General features: G+C 39.1%; 1 long non-coding RNA gene across 4 annotated transcripts in view; it reads right to left on the bottom strand.

Moving 5' to 3' along the window:
- LOC137205844 (uncharacterized) overlaps positions 1-13605 on the bottom strand; it is a 93306-nt gene that overhangs the window by 52432 nt on the left and 27269 nt on the right. Inside the window, exon 2 of one of the 4 annotated variants that reach the window (XR_010934322.1) lies at positions 9278-9375. The exons of the other annotated variants lie outside the window; for them this stretch is intronic. This is a non-coding gene — a long non-coding RNA (uncharacterized lncRNA). The remainder of the gene's footprint in view (positions 1-9277; positions 9376-13605) is intronic. 4 annotated transcript variants of the gene reach the window in all.

The following is a 13605-nucleotide window of genomic DNA, read 5'->3' on the forward strand; positions in this document are numbered from 1 at the left end:
TGGATTGTTTAGAGACAAGCTTTCATTCATTCATAGCTATTGATACTACAGATGCCATGCCTACATTTCCTGGTAAATAGAGCCTAAATTAACACCCAGGCCCTGAAGATGGCCAAGATCATCTCACCAACACTGAGCACCAGTTTATCATGTAAAGAACTGTACCCAGGAGACACACTTGAAACAATTCAATGCTGTATTTCTTGGCTTTGAATATGTTTTCAATATACATTAATGAATAATGGGCTTTGTATTCTTAAAGGAAATAAGTCCTTAAGAAAAATTGGAATCAGATTTTGCTAGATAATACTTACTCCACACTAAAATGTAATAATTCAACATCCTAACTGTATTTGAAATTCTGAGACCAAAATCAGCAGATATTTGAATTTGAAAAAAATTTTTAGGCAGTCTTACGGAAGTTACATTGGGCATTAAAACATAAATAAAACGTGTCTAAATTTCTGATTCATAAAATTAGCCAATTCCAAGTCCTTTATACCTTCTTGGAATTGTAACCACCGCCGACCTCTTGTTCTCAATGATGCCAGGTTCACCTTCTAAATTGCAAACTGACCATCCAAGGTCTCTGTTTAAAAACTCTTATTGCAAACTATTACATTTAGAATGGATCATGAACAAGGTCCTACTGTAGAGCATAGGGAACTGTATCCAGTCTCCCAGGATAAACCATAATGGAAAAGAATATTAAAAAAAGAATGTATATATGTGTAAAACTGAGTCACTCTGCTGTACAGCAGAGATTGGCACAAAACTGTAAATCAACTGTACTTCGATAAACAACAGACAGACGCCTTATTGACTCCGAATTGCCTACAGAGAAAAGCCCAGAGTGTGCAGGATCTCTTGCTCTTGTCAACATTTCTTTGATTTTTTTGAGCATTAACTCTTTTTGCTTTTGATTATACAAGCAATAAAAGCTTACCATATCCTCTTTGGAAAATATGAAAAGCTTAGAGATTAAAATAAAAACCAACCATCACCTCACACTTAAGCAACTTGAAATCCACTGGGTGAGTCTGAAAACCACCAAATGAGTCTGAAATCCACCAAATGAGTGAGTCTGAAATCCCACCAAATGAGTCTAAAATCCCCCAAATGAGTCTGCCTCCATGCTTTACCTGTAATGATTTCTGCCGGATCGCCTTCCTCCTACTCAGCCATCTTCAGACTGACTTTTTAACCTGAAGATTCAGGTAACATCTTGGTAATGCTCTCTATGGCCCCTGACCCCAGGAGGTCAGATTTCTTCATGCTGTGGTCATTTGGTTTAAACACTCGTTACTCTTCTCCATCGGATGGTGAGCTGCTTCAAGGCCGGGGCTGTATTATGCATTTTTATATTTTTAGCCCTTAGCAACCCGCCTGCATCAAGTGTGTTCAGTACATTTTCCATAAGTGAATAAATGAATCATTGCCTTTCAGTCACTGCAGTGTCACCTCACTGCCATCCGTGCCCTGCCCACCCTCATGGGGAACAGGAAAACCATCCAATACGTAGGTCTGGGTAGAAAACCTACATGATGGAGCCAATTCTCCTCAAACTGGTTCATCTCTTGATCTTGCTATTTAAGTCAGCCTTCTCCGACAAAGTTTGAGCCTATAGTACTCATCTAGTTACTGCGTTATTCGTTTCAAAGAAAATCATTTCTATTGGTGAACACTCTTTCTGCCACTGATGTGGATTAAAAATAGCTGTATTTAATGAAACCATCCTGCCTGCCTTAAAATTTTACTAGGCACTGATTCTAGTTTTCACTAAGTTTATGAGCTTATCTGTTGTAAACTCCAGAAGGAATGCTGTTGTATTCAGTCCCTACAGTGCAAGGCATGGCCAGCACCCACTTATTTGCCAGAAATAAATCCTCACACTGAAAAGTTTGAAGCTGGCATTTCTCATTTGTGATGCTACACTTGTGTTCCACGACAAGACTGATTCCCTGAATTCAAAGGATTCTAGCAAATGAATGATTAGAAATACATAATTTTAGGTGACAACCGTAGGTCTGCAGGAGAATGCTTTGATATTTGAAGAGAACACTTATCCTGAGAAATATCATTGTGATATGATTTGAACCACAGTAGGTTCAAAAAGAAAGGAAGGGGGGGTATCCTTTGGGAATCTTGAAAAACCACTTTTTTGCAGTAGATTGGTTGCTTTAACTCTGTCTTGAAATATTACTATGGGTGAAGCTTAGAATGAAAAGAAGTTTTAGGTAATGTGTCGTCATTTATGTGTCTTTCCATTGTAGGTAGTCAAGTTAACATACAGTTTAATTGATGAGGTCTCTTTTCGGGACCTCACCTTTCTATTTCTGGAAAGGCCTTGTGCATACACGTGTGGTGGAGTGGTGCACAGAGAACGCAGTGCTGTGGGTCAGGAGACCCGGGCCCTGGCACTGTCTCTGGGCCATGACCTACACAATTTTTTTTTTTTTTTTTTTGCGGTACGCGGGCCTCTCACTGCTGTGGCCTCTCCCGTTGCAGAGCACAGGCTCCGGACGCGCAGGCTCAGCGGCCATGGCTCACGGGCCCAGCCGCTCCGCGGCATGTGGGATCTTCCCAGACCGGGGCATGAACCCGTGTCTCCTGCATCGGCAGGCGGACTCTCAACCACTGCGCCACCAGGGAAGCCCTCTACACGATTTTGTACAAATGACTCAGCCGCTCTGGGCTTCCCAGTCCCTATTTATTGTCCCTGAGGTCTCTTCCATCTTTACAATTGCATGAGTCTATTTCCCATATGGTTTTTATGGTCCTCCCCCTAGGGATGGTTATTGTTCTTAAGATAATTTCCCATCTTTCTATGCATTGGGTTCCTGTTCTGAGCGTTTGAAGAGGGTCATCCTCACGGATACCTACAACTGTGATGGAAGCGTTTGGACCACCTTGGAGCTTGTTGAGCCATTAGGGTCCAGCGAACCTGTTCGCTGAAATGCGTGATATGCCTCCAGAGAGGCCTGAGAGTACACGTTTGTGGACTCAACAGGGGATGTTCATTCTCAAGGCCCTTGATGCCGAGGTCTCGTGTGCTCTGCGTTCCCCTCACCCCCCGGGGGCCCAGCACGGAGCTTTCTGTGGCCCCCGTCTGCTGATTGCGGGGCACCCGGGGAGTGCGGAGGAAACACAGGGAATGTGGGTTAGAGCTTTAGGTGCAGAAGCCAGGGTACCTTCAATCCAGATGTGCAGAGGCCTTGTGTTATCCAGCCTTTGAAAGAGACAAAGGCTATTGTGTGCTTATGGCTTATTTTCCTCTAAGAGAAAAACTTAGTAAGCGTTTTTGACACATGGACTCAGTATGTCTGCGTAGCAGCTGGAATGATACAATGGACCCTAATAGCTGTTTCAGGTTTTTTCATACTAGTGCACACTCAATCCCTTCTCTTCCCTCAGAATATCTGCTTACAAACCACTTTACCCTGGGCAGTGTTCAGATTTAGATGTTTATTACGTGAAATGCAAGAGCCAAGCAGCTCCGAAGACCCACCCCTCGAAGGAGGCACGGTGCTCCTCACACACGTTTATTCCTTGGCAAGTCCGAACGCTGCCTACGCGTGAGATTATTTTCCATTTTGGATGGTGACACGGCTCACGGTGCAAAGATATCAGGTCTCTGAAGTCCGTTTTTGTCCCCCCAGTTCTGTTCACTGCCAGGTGTGTATCCCTAAGAGGCTGTAAACGTGCGGTTTTGGTAGCAAGAGCGGCTGCATGGCTGTGATTACGTCTGAATTAACACAGCGATGTTATGAAGCTCAGAGAAAAACACATTTCTCAGACGTGTATTTGTGGCTTGTAAGTTTTGTAAATGGAACAGATGAAACAATGACACACTCTGTCCCTTGTTTCTCCTTGCATATTTGTTGGTTCGTTTGCAGTGTTTTGGATACAGGAAAATGAAAGACAGGTAGGGATGTGTGTATAGATGTTTATCGTTTACAAATAGAGTGTAAATTGAGCACGCCGCCTCTCCATCAGCTGTGATATCAATGCTTGATGTTAGAATGCATTTCTCCACAAGTGATTGTCTCTGTGGCTTTGTTTATACCATCTTTTTGCTTCCAGTTCTGGTAAGAGGAGTGTGTGTGTGGGGGTGAATGTGAGATGAGAGAGCCACAGCTTTCTGATGGCCACTTTCTTTTCCAGCAAATTCTTGTCACAAGCCACAGGCACATGACTTTAAATAGATCCATGAGAAAGAGTTAAAAAAGCATTAGGTCTTTTTGTTCTTCTGTGGGCAAAATAACAACTTCCGCTTGTATTTCAAGATGCATATTTGCTGTGTTGGTCCTAAGGACTTAAAAGTGAAGTTGAAATCAATCTCAGATGGATTATCTGTGTGATATAAACATGTGGGCATGAAATGTATGGAGTGTACATATGGCAGCCCCATCTGATATAAACAAGTGGGGCTGAGGAACATACATACATGCCTTGATTGATTTGTTAACTGTGCCTGTAAATGGAGCTGAAAGCCCATTTTCAAGCATGACCTGCGATAAGCAAACGCATATAAACACACAATAAACCAAGATAACACAAGAATAACATCAATTAAAACAATTATGACAACTTCCAGTCATCACGAGGCATTGTTTCAGCTCCATCTTAAAACAGGAAAAGCTTCCAATTGTTCTTAAATCGACTGGTAACTGATTCCACATTTGTGGAGCCTTGACACAAAAGGGTCTTTGTCCTGCGTTTGTATTCACCGAGGACATGTGAGTTCCAGAGCCTCAGAAGGGAAGTTCTGTGTGGCTCTCTGTTTGCCAGGTTAAAGAGATGCCTACCAGGAAGACGCTCCCTTTATTTCATTGTTGGAAATATGCATTTTCTCTTTTCCTACCAAGCTGAAAGGATGTGAGTCTGAGCATTCACATGTTTAATGGTTTCCTTAGAGTCTACAGGCTAACGAATCTAAAACTCACAATTTATACTTTGGTAAATCAATTTGCCTTATTTGGTGATGTAATCAAATTGAATAGTGTGCACAGCAACATACCTAAATTCGTAAGGCAGAGAGTTACGAGGGATCCGTGCTCCCACGACACGAAATTATTTTGTTCATGTGCACGGGTGCACGTCTAGCGTCAAGAAGCAAGTTTTACAAAATATTACAATATTTTGTAATAACCTATAAAGGAAAAAAATGTGAAAAAGAAAAAAATATATATAACTGAACCCCTGTGCTGTATACCTGAAACTAACATGACATTGTAAATCGGTTATACTTCAACTACAAAAGAAAAAAGAAGCAAGTTGTATTGTCACACAGCCAGGGTACCAGCACTGGCTGTTTTATGTATTTGCATCTGGGTCTTGGTGTGGACTTTGCTTCTGAATCAGCTTTTTCTCCACAGTTGCTGAAGAGGTGGTTAAAACACCTGCTCTCTGAAGCCCGGCTGATTCCCCAGGCAGAGGGTCTGCTTCTTCTCACAGCTTCTCCCCTCTTCTCCTCTGCAGCAGAGTCCCCTGCCCTGACCCTCACCGCTTGCCCCTGTGGATCCCAGTTGCACAGGGTTGTTCATGGACCTGTTTCCCTGCGAGGCTGCTGTCTTGGGCGGAGAAAAACATCTCATGTGTCTTACTGTCCACTCTGTCTCAGCATCAAGGTGGTGTCCACCTAGAAGATTCTCAGCAAGTGGATGCTGAATGGCTTACACCATTCTAGGATCTACAAATCTTTGCCTAGACTCAGAATTTCAGATATTTCCTAGATATCCACAGATTATCATCATAGGAAAATCAGTAGTATCTCCACCCGGCATCTACAACTATATTTTATGAGAGACCGGGGCCAAATAACCCTGATTTAGAATCTGCATATCATCTCTGCCTTGGCCTCTCCAGTGACATCTTGAACCCCCATGAGGAAGGTCTGATCATACTGACCCAGCAATTCCTTTCTCCTCGGAGCCCTCCCAGCTCTGAGGCTCCACTGGTCACCTCCCACTCAACCAGTACATTCTAGGGTCGCTATTTGCAGTTGGCTGTCATCTTTCCCCAGGAGAAAATATATTTATGGATTTTTAGCTCCACTTCTGAGCCTTCAATTCTCTATTTAATTTCTTTGGGAAGTACTCATTGAATTACAAAGCCATCTTGGGCGTAAATTCTGTTATTCATAGTTTGAATAAAATTTGTGAAATCAGGAGAATTGGTATTTAATTTGAGCTTCTATATGAGATGTGATTCAGTAATTTCTTTTGAAACTCATAGGCACACAGCACAGCCATGCAGGGAGACATTCTGTCTTCTGACTCAGAATCAGACCAATTAGCCCTTTGACACAGATGTACTGATCCCCTGGTGTAGACTGACCACCAGGGTGATTTGCAGAAAAGCTACGGAAGTCTCTTCTCCACTGTGTAGGCTTCTTTTCTCAGTGTCTCAATACGACGTGTTATAATAAGATGAAAGTGGCTGTTGCCGGGGCCGAGGGAGGGGGTCTTTTCACTTCTCTGAGTCTGTTTCGTCCTCCACAGAGCCAGGGGCTGGACCAGGTGATGATTGTGTAAGTTCCTTTCTGACAATAGCAGTGCGTCTCTACAGCCATGAAGGTTACCAACACACACAGCTTTTAATTGTGAATGTAATTCTCCTGTTGGGGTGACACATGTCCTCCGTAGAAGGTCACCTGAAGTCACCGGTCAAAGATGCTTATTTTAAAAGGCAACATCCACCCAGGTTTTCTCAATTGTGACCAAACAGACTGACCAATTTTAAATGACGCTTAGCTACGCGGCTATGTCAAGTGGGAGGATTCCTGCCTCAATTCTGTCAGGAGGGGAGATGTATTTCCTGTGGAATTCGGGGAAAGGACTCAGTTAACCTCTGTGATGATAGCTGTGGCTCAGCTCACCTGGAAGTGAGCCACGTTGAGCTGGAAGTGTGCTGGAAGTGTGCCACGTTGAGCTGGAGGAGTGATGGGCAGATTGACCACAAGGCAGAGGGTGTAGGAGATGAGGGTGGACACACAGGGACAGGGCTAAAGGGAGCATAACTCACTGAGTTAAGGACACATGCTCTTCCCCTAGAGGTGAGGGGCTGTTGAAGCCTGGTGAGCAGGGAGGGCTGTGGTCAGCTTCCTCAGCCCGTGACAATCCGTGGGATGGACAGAGGTAGACACACACTGCCGGGTGCCTGGTCACCAGTCTGGGCTTCAGAAAAACCTACACTAGGAAGGGCTTTGCCCACTGGGCAGGGCCAGCCTGAGCAAAACGTGAAAGAGGGATGCCTACTGGTTTTACAGATCTCCAGTGGATCTGGACAGAACTTTCATTTGTGCTGAGAATCACTATGGAAAATCAAAGGACTGAATGTTTTAGTGAGAAAGCTGTAAAGGGAAAATACGTCATCATTTCTGTGGAAACTTTTGCCCGAACAAGGCCCCTTGTCTGGAGCTCTGAGAAGAGTATCAGTTCCTCACAAACCATCCCTTTATGATACAAAAGCTTCTCTGATAGTCAAGAGAAGAGCGAGATGCACAGCTTAAGACAAAGTTAAGTTGGGATTTGGTTGTGATGCTCCTGCCAGAGTCCACATCTGCAGATCTTCTGGGATAAAATGAAGAGCGTCTTCGGGCGGGGTCTCCAGAAGCAGGTGGGAGGCGAGGAGTGGTTTGCAAAGGATGTACAAGGTAGGGATCCCAGGAGGAAGCCAGCCAGGGAGTCTTCTTAGGCAGTGGTAGCCCCAGTCTGAGCCCCAGGGGAAGCTCTGGGGTATGAATTAAACCTGAGAGCCATCCTGATGGAGGTAAGGGAGTTGTGGGTGCTACACTCCTGCCCTTGTTAGGCTTAGGCCAGGGGAGGCCAGGAGCCCAGGGGCAGTCCTCTGCAGAGACGGCCCCATGCAGGCGTGAGGAGCAATAACACAGAGGAAGGGGTGGGGACCAAACCAACAGCCCCATAAAGGGAAGCAAGGGAGTCTTCCCAGAGCAGGAAAAGTATCCCCACAAACCTTTTACCAGCCGAGGTTTGCATAGAGCCTAGTGGGTACCACTTGGAGTCAGATGTGTGTTCTTTTTCTTGCATGTCTAAGTTTCATACTGGATGTAGAAACTTGAGCAAGGTCCTTAGATTTTTTTCACACATAAGAGCTCAGTTTTTACTTTTCAAAACAGGAATAATGTTATTGCTTCCCTTATGGGATGGTTGTGACACAGAATACATGTAATGCTCTGCTCTGAGTCTGACCCCAACATAATAAATGGTTAATAGATGGGGAATACCACGAGAATTGAATGTCTTATGCTTAAATAATCATCACTGGCTAAATGTTTAATCAGAAAACACACACATAGTGTGGATAAGGGAAACTACAAATAAAATTTGTCCTGATACTTGAGGGCAAACGTATCATCTGGCTTTTGAATTCAGATACCTCAGCTTCTTTTGATCTGAATTATTCGGGGAACAAATTCAACTTTCTGCCTTAGTCCTGTTTTGCTTGGAAAACACAAATGCTACTGACATTATGACTCTTTCATTACACAAATCATAGAACTTCTCTGGGCCAAACTTTCCCCTCTATAAATAAGATAGTTTGACAAATGATCTCTAAGTTTCTTTCCAAAGTTTACTATGATTCTATTATTTTGTGCATGCCATTTTAGAGTGAATTAATCATAGGAAAATAAACTTTTCAATTGTACTGAAGGTTTCAAACAAACTCCTAACCTTTACAATTCAAGAACATTATACGAACACTGTAAATAAGACTTCAATTAGAGGGATGAAGATGGGAACATAAACTGTTTTGTTCTGGTGCTGTTTTGATGTTTTGTTATTTTGGATTTGAAAACAGTGCAAGGTAAGAGAAGAGGTGAGGGTTGACTTAAAAAAAGCTCCCACAACTTTAATTATTTCTGCAGAAAATTTGCAGACCAGAGAAAAAGTCGTATGCTGCATTTTGACCTACATGAAAGAAACTGTCAGAATGATAAAGCTCTTTATGACAGAGCTATTATGTTGAAGGCGTTTACTCTAGCAGTGTTTTTTGGAGGTACAAAACACATGGCCTTCGTAAAATACACAGATTCTAAGTTAGGAGAGTTCTCAGTCTAAGATATGCTTATCCTCTTTAAAAGAAACCTAAAAGCAATTAACAAACAGGGTAATGAGATTTGATCATTTAAATTATTCTAGAGAAACTCAAGAGAATATGGAAAGTTACATATATTAAATTATAATTGTGATGATTTAAGAATATGATTCTCGATCCTACTATGAAGCAATATTTTTATGGTAGTTTATTTTACCTTTGAAAGATCCTCCCATGGAGACTACCCCGGTGGTCCAGTTGTTGAGACTTGCGCTTCCACTGCAGGGGGCGTTGGTTCCATCGCTGGTTGGGGAACTAAAATCCCACATGCCGTGTGTTGAGGTCAAAAAACAAACAAAAACAAAAAATCCTCCCGTGGAGGGATATGAAGTAAATAAGAATTTCTTCATGGATTTAAATATTAGTCTCGGAGACGTGAAGATTAAACAATGCTATCTACATTTGGGATACTACATTTATATTCTTAGGTTGTCCTTATATTAATTATATATGTGGAGATACGTTTTATTTTTTTATTTAATTTAAAAAATGTTATTGGAGTATAGTTGATTTACAATGTTGAGTTAGTTTCTGCTGTACAGCAAAGTGAGTCAGTTATACATATACATATCCACTTTTTTTTAGATTCTGTTCCCATATAGGTCGTTACAGAGTATTGACTAGAGTTCCCTGTGCTATTCAATAGGTTCTTATTAATTATTTATTTTATATATAGTAGTGGGTATACGTCAATCCCAATCTCCCAGTTTATCCCTTCCCCTTCTGCTTTCCCCCCTGGTAAGCACAAGTTTGTTTTCTACATCTGTGACTCAACTTCTGTTTTATAAATAGGTTCATTTGTACCATTTCTTTAAATTCCACATATCGGCGATATCATATATTTGTCTTTCTCTGAGTTACTTCACTCAGTATAAGGAGTTTCAGAATATGAGAAATTAAAATTTTTTGAAAGCTCAAAATGGGATAGTTTGCCTTCTTCCACAATATATCCTGCAGCAGCCACAAGCATCAGTCTTAGCTAAGAAAGGAGCCCCCTTAGCACAAACATGAACCTTCCCTCTGCAGATTCCAATTAAGATGAGCAAAGGAATATAAAAACAGGAGGTGCGGTGGGGAGGAAATCAGTGCTGAAAATTAAGGTGATGTTACAAAAATATTTAGAAATTCAAGTCAGATATTATGCAGCCGGACTAGATTTAACAAAGACACCAAGAGAAAACTCTTGCTTTTCCTTCCTAGAAAGAAGTGTGCTTCAACAAGATATAAACAGAGATTCTGTGAGAAACCCAATTGCACCAGTTTGGAGGGGCAAGAGCAGGTCACAAACAAGAAGGAGAGTAGCACTCAGAATCTGTTTTTCTAGCTTCTAATGACAGCATCAAAAATGGAGATCAGGCATGGCTACACCAAGCAGCAGAGCATGGTTTGATGGGCATTCCCTGATGCTCGATGCAGCCGAAAGAGGACTTTAAGGCTTGCGTTTTAAAGGCATCAGGTAGTAAAATTAAAATAGGGTATATAACTTCATAATTACTAGAGAAACTTGATCAAATAGACCATAGTTCACACTGCCAAAAAGAGAAAAAGAAAATAAAATAGAAGAAAGAAGTAAAAAGAAAAAAATCATAATGACAAAAAGGGACTAAACATATCACTTAATGACAATAAATGAAAATGAGATAATGTTCCCTATTAATATCTGGCAAAGCATATTTGAAGGCAAATAAAAGCATATGACAAGACCAAGAGGGACACTTTCTTTCTTTTAAAAATTAAGAATATAATCACCAAAGAAGATAATGCTCATGAAAGTTTATGTACAGAATTACCTAGTAGCAAACTATATAAATAAATGTGGTTGAAAACACAAAAGGCGATTGACAGAAAATCAATAGAAGTGAGAGATTTTGATGTATTTTTATGAATGCTTACCAGATAATAGGCAAAAAATTAATGGATATTTAAGATCTAAGTCACGAAGCCAATTTGATGTGATGAAATAAATATGTAGTTATGCTATACATTTCAAATGTCCATGACTAACTTAAATACGATTATATTGTTTACAAAGCCAACCTCAATACAGTCCACAAAATAGAAATTCTCTCACACAATGTCTGACATCAGTGCAAAAAACTAGAAGTTAATATCAAAAAATATAAAAGATACTCATAAAATCATCTCTTTTTAACAAATAAAAAAAACATAAATAATGCTTAACAAAGGAACAGGAGAAATGGTGGTTATGGAATATTTAATAGACAAAATAAAAACTCACATATATAAAAATTTATGGGATGCTGTCACAGTTCTAATTAGACATAAATTTACAGTATAAAATACTTTTGATATTAAACAAGAAAGAGTAGAATGACGCAAGTTAATTATTCATATTAAGGTTAGAAAAATAAGGGTGAAACAAAAACAAACCAGGAGTAAAAGAGAAAGGATCTATTACTATAAAAGCAGATTACATAAATAAATCTGAGGCTTTCTTTTTAAGAAAATGTTATTTTCAACCCCTAGCTAGTCTTTTTAAGAAAAAAGATCAGAAAACTCATATATTCCTAGATTCAAAGGAAATTAAATTTATGAAAATTACAATGCACTATTTTATACTGTTTTGAAAAAACACTAATTAAATGGTCAGTTCTCCCCTGTTTTAAAATACAACTTTTGTGATATACCAAATACTTATATGTTTTATGTTTTATTTCTGGAGTTTTATCCCATACCTTTAATCTGCCTGGCTATTCTAGGAATAACATCACACTGTTTTAATTATTGCAAGTCTTTTAAGACACTTAAATGGTAGGTAGGTCAAGCCTTTCATTATTTTGTTGTTTCTAAATTTTCTTCGCTATTCTTATTCATTTTTTACTCTAGAATAATTTTGTCTGGTTACAAATTTCATTGAAATTACAGAAAGTATGTTATTTGATTTTGGAAGTATTAAGTTATTTGCGAATATTTAGTTTTTTAACCAAAATCATAGTATGTCCTGCCGCTCTTTTGGATTTTATTTTAGGTCATTAGAGTTCTGAGGATTTAAAAAGATAAACATATTTATAAGTCAATTCTTAGTATTTTTTTTCTATTGTGAATTTTATATTTTCTACTCAATTTTTCACTGTAGAAATCTGTTTACTTCCATATATTTATTTTATAGCTAGTCACATAATTGAAATATCTTACCAATACACAAATTTGAATTTCTTTCCTTGGTTTTCTAGGAAGTCAATCAGAATATAAGAAGAAAAAGATAAATCTGACTCTTCTATTCCAGGTATGACCTCTCTTGTTTATTTTCTTATCTTATTGCACTAGGTAGAAGTTTCATAAAAAGTTCATTATTAATGATAAAAACATACATTTTTGTTTAAGAGGACACTTTGTGTTTTGCTCTGATGTCTGATTTTTAATTATTTTAAGATATTTTTATTATGTTAGGAGAGTAATCTTTCAATTTTACTTTACTGTGACATTTTTAAAAATTCAACTTTAATAGAATAACCACTAAGAAAGCTATACAAAAGGATATACTCAAAAACACTATAAATAAATCAAGATGGAATCCTGAAAAGATGTACAAGTATCCCACAAGAAGTCAAGAAAAGAGAAACCGAGGAATAAAAAACTGAGAAAACAAACAGTACAACTTCAGACTTATGGCCTGTCATATCAATAATTACCTTAAAAGTGAATGATCTAAGTACATCAACTAAAAGATAGAAATTTGTAAAATGGATTTAAAAAAGAAAGATCCAACTATATGCTCTCTATAAGAAACTCAATTCAAATACAACCTATGTGGGTGGAAAGTAAAAGAATGGAAACAGACATGCCACACAAACATTATTTTTTAAAAAAAGGATGACCTCATTACTATAATAAAGTAGACATCAGAACAAAGATAATTACCAGAGACAAGGAGGGGCATTACATAATCATAAAAGGATCAACACACAAAGAAGATGTAATGATCCTAAAAATAGGTATGTACCAATTGTGTGAAGCCTCAGTGTACATGAAGCAAAACTGATAGAGCTGAAAGGGGAAATAGAGAAATCAACAACTACAGTTACAGACTTCAACACCCTACTCTCAGTAATTTATCAAACTACTAGGCAGAAAGCCAACAAGGATATAGAAAAACTGAACAACAAAATCAACCAAAAGAAAAATATATCAAAAACCCATAAAATATTCAACAAAGTAGACCACATCTTGGGCCATAAAACAACCTTAGCAAATTTGTTTTAATAAAATCATGAAGAGTTTGTTTTCTGACCGTTATGTACTCAAACCAAGAAGGACAACAGGAAAATCTCCAAACATTTGGTAATTAAACAATATACTTCTAAATAAACAATTGGGTAAAAGAGAAAGTGTGATAGGAAATTTAAAAATATACATAATTCAATGAAATGAAAATACAACATATCAAGATATGTGGGAAACAACTAAAGCAGCCCTGAGAGAAAAATGTATTGCACTAAAATCCTTACATTCAAAAAGAGGAAA

This window comes from Pseudorca crassidens, chromosome 14 (assembly GCF_039906515.1).
Source record: "Pseudorca crassidens isolate mPseCra1 chromosome 14, mPseCra1.hap1, whole genome shotgun sequence".
Taxonomy (NCBI): Eukaryota; Metazoa; Chordata; class Mammalia; order Artiodactyla; family Delphinidae; genus Pseudorca; species Pseudorca crassidens.